Genomic DNA, 7,849 nt, shown 5'->3' with positions numbered 1-7,849 from the left:
CACATGACACTGTGGAGTCTGAATACCATTTTCTGCTTTGTTGTACAGCCTATTCAGATCTTAGAAACAATTATCATATTAAATTTAATTGGCCAAATATGGCTAAATTTAAATATTTAATGTCAGTAAAGAGGAATTTATTTTTAGAAAACTTAGCTAAGTTTATATATAGTGCTATGAAATTAAGACAAGAAAAGCTAGAAGTTTAGCTGCTTCTATTGGTTATATGTTCGTATATATTATTAGGATATTGCTTCTGTGAATATATATGTAATGCTATCACATAAATTGCTTTATAAATCAATATACTTTTGTGTCTTGGCCATAATTAGATAGTTTGTAAATGACCAAAGGCAAACATGCAGATTCGCAAATAAACTCTTGAAACTCTTGTAAATGGTCTTTAACTGTTTATTTTGTTTTGGTAAACCTAAAGAAAGCACATCGCGTTGTGGGAAAATAATGTTAACGTTATATTTCAGATCCGATAACTCGCACGTGTATACGTCCTTGGAGGAGTCAAAGGCCCACGTATACTACAATAATGTAAAGAAAGGTATAAACTAAATTGCATTTGTGATTATACGGTGGTTAATTGTTTAACCCATCAAAGTATGAAGAAACAAAAATGATATCACAATAGCATAATCATAAACAACAAATTCTTGAGACTTAATGACGACGATATATTAAAGAAAATCACAATGGAATGTATCTTTTACTTCGAACGTTAAATTTGATATTATTATTATTTGGCTTTTAAACCTCAATCTCAACACTAATAATAGCTTTATTATGATTTGTGTGAGTAGCCACACTTGACATAGTGTTCTGAATCCTTTGAATTTGTTTGCAGATGATCCCATATACAACAATACTGTGCTGAAGAATCCGGTGCAAACAGTGCTTTAAGTGTACACAGCCATAAAACAATGTGAAGATATGACATTTTACAATGTCATTTACTTTCCCAGTGAAATATCAAATAATAAACCAGCAATATATCAAGTATGAATTGCATAAAGAGATAATATTATGCGATTGCAAACAGTGCTTAAAGTTTGTACTTTACTCTAAATGATGATAATCTCATTTCATACAATGTGACAATTAGACAATGTCAATTGCGTTCCCAATGAGTGAATCAATGATAAACAAGCAATATATCGACGAAGTATGTATTGCATAAAGGGAAAACAACAATAAGATTGTTTCCATTCATAATTATAAGTGTGTATCGACCTTACATGTTTGGAAAAGGAGTATTTATAAAAAACAAACAAAAAAACCCTTCTATATTTTGACAAACTTCTAATGTTTATGCTGAGCCAAGAATAATGTTATTTTGTGGATACAACATAAGTTTTTTTGTACATACACAAAAAGGTTAAACTTACTTCACAAAGTTTACTGTCAATGTCACTTGACTGTATCGTTAAAAGGTTATATTTACTATGCTGTAATTACTTATTATTATAAATGCTTATTTTAAGTGATTAACTACATAATTGTAATATCATTTTTATTAAAATGTGTCATACTTCATAACATTACATTGATTGGCGCTTTTGTAAATATTGAATAATGTACAGCTTAGCTTACTATGAACATTAAAATAAACTGTATCCAATAATCGCTTTTTTAACAGAATTGTTCACTGAGCCACAAGGCGATACCTGAACGCAGCAAGGTTCACCGGAGGTTACCTTGTCATGGTGAAAGCCATGTGTTTAAAATGGACTGAACTAAATTTATTCATATAGATGGTTGTACCTAAAATAATTATTGACTTTTTGCTACTTTTACATTTATTTGATATAGTATAATGCTGTGACACAAGAACGTGATACATTTCAAGCTATAGCTGAAACTCGACTTATTGCTATAACATCGGACCCTATTAACATTTCAGTTTGACTTAGTCATTTTCGATGAGTGCAAAATGATATGGTCGACGCGCTTGCCTGGTTTTGATCACGAGTGGATGGAGTCCATACGGGTCATTAATTGACTTTTGATTGTTGTTTTTTTCGCGATCGATGGGCTTTTGTAATTGAATTTAGATCAGATTTATTCGCAATTGACTGTTGTCCATACAAAGGCATTTCCGAGACTAGCAAAGTTTTGTTCACGTCGACAGGCTGAGTACTTAATATCTCACCTGGAAAGTAATAAGGTAATTAGGTCATTGAAACATTACGCCAGATAATTGGTTAATTGGTAGGTAAGCCGATTAATGTGTGTTCAGTGCGATTGTATATAACTTGTTAGAGTGACAAAGCCATTTGTGTTCCATCTCGACTAAATGAACTTTCGATAAATATCATTTCTGCCAACACATCTGGATTTGACCACAAACGTTGTCAGCACATTTGTGCTTCAAAATGTTGCTCAACCAGCGCCTCATAAGGCGATTTTATCCTTTAAGTCTTAAGTGAACAACCACGAATGAGAGATTTTAGAGGAACCAATTATAATCGTGTCAAAGGATGGAAATAATTCAGTAAAAACACTCTTTGCTTTATGAACGCATTGGGTGTTACGCAATAGCTGCTTTTTGTACATCCTCTACGAAACGTGCTAGATAAACTTTTAATGAGGTTCTATCCAATTATGTAGGATTGTATCATTTGCGTTAGCGTAAAGTGTCAAAGTACGTTTAATATATTGACGTTTTGTGGTCTTGGGCGTCATAAAGTGAAACGCACATCATAGTTATATGTAGACACCTAATGTAGCTTAAAGGAGAATGTTGCAAGGATAATGTTGCTTGTTTATTTCAATAAGTGACATATTGAATTCGCACCATAAGGCAACAGAACGATTAAATCTTTTGTTGATATAAATGAGGTAATTTGCACTCAGCCGTCAAGCGCTACTTTTTGAGCGCCACGTAACCTGGTTTGTTAACTCACGTTCAGATAGCGTTAAGCGTTTGTTTCCCAACGAGATTGAATTGGACAAATTTTGTTCGCGCTAGAGTAACCACTATTTCTATAGAATACTAGTTTTCATGATGTGTTATAAAGTTATTTGCACTTCGCGCCAAAGGGTAGGTGGCTTTCATTGTAAATGCATCAGGTAAGGATAATGTTGCTGTTTTGTTCACATGTTACAAAACTTTCGAGTGCAAAATGGACTATTGACCAATTTGGTTTCTGTCTATGGTAACAGTACCTACAAAACAATATGTTGATTCATTTGGGACGTATTTAGAGATTTCGTCATACTCGTTCGCGGCTATATGAGGCGATTACTCTGTTGTCTTACCATTTGTAGGGAACATCATAGGGCTTGATTTACATCGAATACATCTTGTTTTCTGTCATATTTTAGCGTAAAACTGATGATTATATCATATTAAATACAAGTAAGATATTACAATGAGTTGATACCAAAGGAAGAAGTTTTGACTAAAACGTTTATGTTTTCTTATGTGTTGACACATCATTTTAAATTCTAGTACATTAAAACGATTTCAATGACCGCCATGAACGAATGACTGGTATTTACAACTCCAATGATTGAAATCCTAAAAGACAAGCCTTCTATGATTAAAGTGGTAATTTATAATCGCCATTTCAATGTCCTTTAACCGAGACAATGTTTATAACATTAACTGTCTAATCTTTTTGAAACATCATTTTCAATTCTAGTACATTAAAACGATTTCAATGACCGCCATGAACGAAAAACTGGTATTTACAACTCCAATAATTGAAATCTTAAAAGACAAGCCTTCTATGATTAAAGTGGTATTTTATAGTCTCAATTTCAATGTCCTTTAACCGAGGCAATGTTTATAACATTAACTGTCTTATCCTTTGTTTGATATAGTTTATGAACATTGTTTGGATTTAGCCAAGTGTTATTTAACTTAAACTCATGCAATGCTTAGCTACATTCACACCAACGCCAGATCCAACAACGAACATCCCGGATTAATCAAGACCACCCAGGGTGGTCCTGGTGAAATTGTCTGGACGATCCTTCGACGGTTTAAAAACATCGGACCAGATCGGACACAACACGGTGATATAGTATAATTAAATAAGGATTTATCTACTCTCGTTTTGAGCACCGGTTATTACAAGTTTTGAATAAACTGAAAGAAGATGTTCGTTGGCGTCCGCTTTCGGTACTCTTATTTAAAAATGTATTCTGTAATACAAAAATTCCAGTTCAATGTTAATCGTTCGATATCAGAAAAGCAGTCACAGATTGCTTACAATAGCTTGATCATTTTTATTTGACAGATATGTTGAATAGTCAGAAACACAACATGTTGTCACATGCAAGTCTAGGGACATACATTGAACACAAGCGAGCCTCATGTCTGGCCAAGAACAGAACCTTTGGCACCTGCATGCATTCGTTCGTACACCGAACACGCAAACAGGCTTGAAACATATTTGGCCGGTTAGCCAGTACCCGCATCCAAATACAACCTATACCTACTCACATAGGATGCAATATCTTTACATTTTACAGCACTGCTGATAGATGGACGCGAAAAAGCCCGTTGTGCCGACGTCGACATCGATAGTAAGTGTGCTGTGCGCCCCCGTCGACCGGACCCAGCTACATCAGTAGTAGTTTATTCGGATACATATTTTAATTAGTAATGTCGTCATATTCCATGGCTTTTGCCATAATAACCGGTTTAGTATGTTCCCTGAAGTGAATACTGTCTCTTTTAACGCGGTTCTTAAGAATATTAAGTATCATATTTCTCTTTATAAGTAAACAGCCCCTTCCGCCAAAACGCAGAACGATTATCTGGTTTGTACAATAGGACATCAGTCTCCATGGTCCTGCAGCATGCGTCCACAGCGACACCACCAAAGCCCCACAATACAATTATCTCGTGTGGAGTTCCAAGCATGCTTTGGTAGTGAGTCGCATAGCACTCAGTGGAAAATACAACATACCTAGATTGTAGCAATAAGCCTGTTAATTTATTAATCATACATAATTCAATATGTTCTTAGTTGATAAAGAGTCAATATTTGTATTAGAAAGGGCGTGGTTTGCACTCCGGACATTGTTAGGGAAATATCCTTTGAAGGGTTGGCGTCCCCGAAAGAGCTGGCGAGTAATATTGAATTGTGGGGGCGTGGTCACAGGCCGCACACGCGGGGAATCGCGTTTATACGTTATGCACAACGACTCTGATTGGCCGCAGGAAGAGCAAGTGTGGCGAAATCTGCAGTTCAGCCACGGAGAAATCCCCTTGTTCAAGAAGTGGCAGGTTTTTGTCATTCTATTTAACACCAGTCTGAATGGCACTGGGGGCATTTTCAAACAGTGCCACCACAATGCATAATAAATATGTGCCCAGTATAAGGATATTTAAACTTGGCCTTGGTGCTGGGTGCAACCTTGGCCTCCGATTGGTATGTGTGGATGTAGACATGTAAATTGTATAAACGTCGGTCGATTGTCAATTGTACTGATTATATCTTAACATTTTCGGGACGTAGAAAGAACTTTTACTTCGAAGAATAATAAACAATCATTATAGTTTTTATTTTTTAAATCAAGTTTTCTTTTGTTATCCCCCGCCGAATCGAAGGTTTGGGGAGAGGGATATTGTTTTGGCGTTGTCCGTCCGTCCGTCCGTAATTTATCAGAAAATGTTCAAACTTGGTCAGGATGTTCCTCTGGAAAAAATCTCGACCAATTGTAAAAGTGGGTCACATAGGGTCAATAACTAGGTCACTAGGTCAAGTCTTTGGAACATACTAGAGGCATTATACATAGTCAAATATACATGAAATTTAATCAGAATGTTTTCATTGATGAACTCTTGGCCGTAAATAAAACTGGGTAACATATGATCAAAAAGCAAGTCACTAGGTTAAATCTTAGAAAAATCTTGTCCGGAACCATATCATGGTAATGATTGGTCAAGTTATATTCCAAATTAGTCATGATGTACCCCTTGATGAAATATGGACCACTTAAAAAGGTGGGTCATATGGGGTCAAAAACTAGGTCACGAGGTCAAATCTTCGAAAAATCTTTGGAACATACTAGAGGCAAAATACATGGTCAAATATTCATGAAAACTTAATTAGAATGTTGAAATCTTGGACTTATTTAAAACTGGGTCACATATGATCAAATATTAGACCACTAGGTCAAAAATTAGATTTTTTGCCCGGAATGAAAATGATTGGTCGGATTATGTTCAAACTTGGTCATGATGTACCACTTGATGAAATTTGGACCGCTTGTAAAAGTGGGGCACATGGGGTCAAAAACTAGGACACTATTTCAAATCTTTAAAAAATCTTTAAAACACATTAGAGGCATTACGTATGGTCTAATATTCATGAAACTTGATCAGAATGTTATCCTTGATGAACTCTTGGACATGTTTTAAACTAGGCCACATGCGATAAAAAAAATAGTTCACTAGGTCAAAGCTTTTAAAAATCTTGTCCGAAACTATTTTATGATGGTGATTGGTTGGATTATGTTCAAACACGGTCAGAATGTTCTCATGGGTTAAATTTCGACTGTGTTTTCAAAGTGGGTCATATGGATCAAAAACAAGGTCAGTACGTGAAATCTTTGATAAATTGTGTCCAGAACCAAACATTGGTATTGAATAGTCAGTTATGTTCAAATGTGGGCAGAATGTTTGCCTTAACGAAATTTGTCACATGGGGTCGAAAACTTGATCACTATGTCATATCCTACAGAAATCTTGGGAACACTCTAGAGGCAATACATCTGCTCTAATTTCCATGAAACTTAATCAGAATGTTTGCCTCGATGAAATCTTGGAATAGATTGAAACTAGTAGGTCATGTGGGGTGGAAAATGAGGTCACTGGGTCAAATCTTAAAGAGCCTTGTGGACATTCTAGAGACGATACTTTTTGCAATATATCTGGACCAATCTTCATTAAACTTGATAAGAATGTTTGCCTTGATGAAATTTTAGATAAGTTTCGAACTGGGTAACATTGTGTCATAAACTAGGTTTCTTGGTCAATTCTAAATGCGACATTATATACAATACTGTTGTTTTTTTTCCAAACAGTTGCAATCAAACTCAAACTCATATATATATATATTTCACAAACAATTGATTTCCATTCCCTGACTAAGCCAAATCCGGCGGGGGATGTCAAATCAACGAATTTGCTTGTTTTCTCTTAGTTTGTACACTGATACGTTTATTATTATACTAGACCTTATTTAAACCGTGAAAGGCAAGCTTTGCCAGATGATTGTCTTTCGACTACTTTCTCGTACCCTTTAAGGTCTACAAATGTTGCCCCGGTCCGATTCAATTGTTTTCGTATGGTGTACATTAAACGACTTTATAAGTTGATGTGCTTTTTACCTCATTTTACATTGTTTTTTTCGTACCTTTCAAGTGCTAGAACTGTTGCTTCGTCTTGATTAATTCGTTTCCGCCTGTCGCGAACTTTTAACGACTTTAAGTCTATACGAAGTTTTTTTTATTCTTCATTGATTTCAAGATGATGCTTACTCTGAGGAGCCATGTAGTTTTAATTTTGCAAGCATGTTTGGACAAGGGTGATGTTAACCTATTCAATGATTTGAATTTTGAATGGAATCTTAATTGGATTTCTACATTTTGTCCCAGGCAGGAGATTGTATTAAAACTGTGGCAAAGCTTTTAGAATAACCATGAGTATCGAACGTCAATAATATAGCGCGTGTGATTTGTTCATGGCTAAGCTGTGATTGTCCAGTCGAGAATGAGCATTTGTGACATTTGGTTTTGTTTTATCGTGTATTAATAGTCATTTTACTGGTTTCGAGGTGAAAAATTAAACTTATCTCAGTTACAAAAAATATATTAGGTA

Source organism: Mya arenaria, chromosome 5 (assembly GCF_026914265.1).
Source record: "Mya arenaria isolate MELC-2E11 chromosome 5, ASM2691426v1".
NCBI classification, from domain to species: Eukaryota; Metazoa; Mollusca; class Bivalvia; order Myida; family Myidae; genus Mya; species Mya arenaria.
This window is presented reverse-complemented; position numbering follows the sequence as displayed.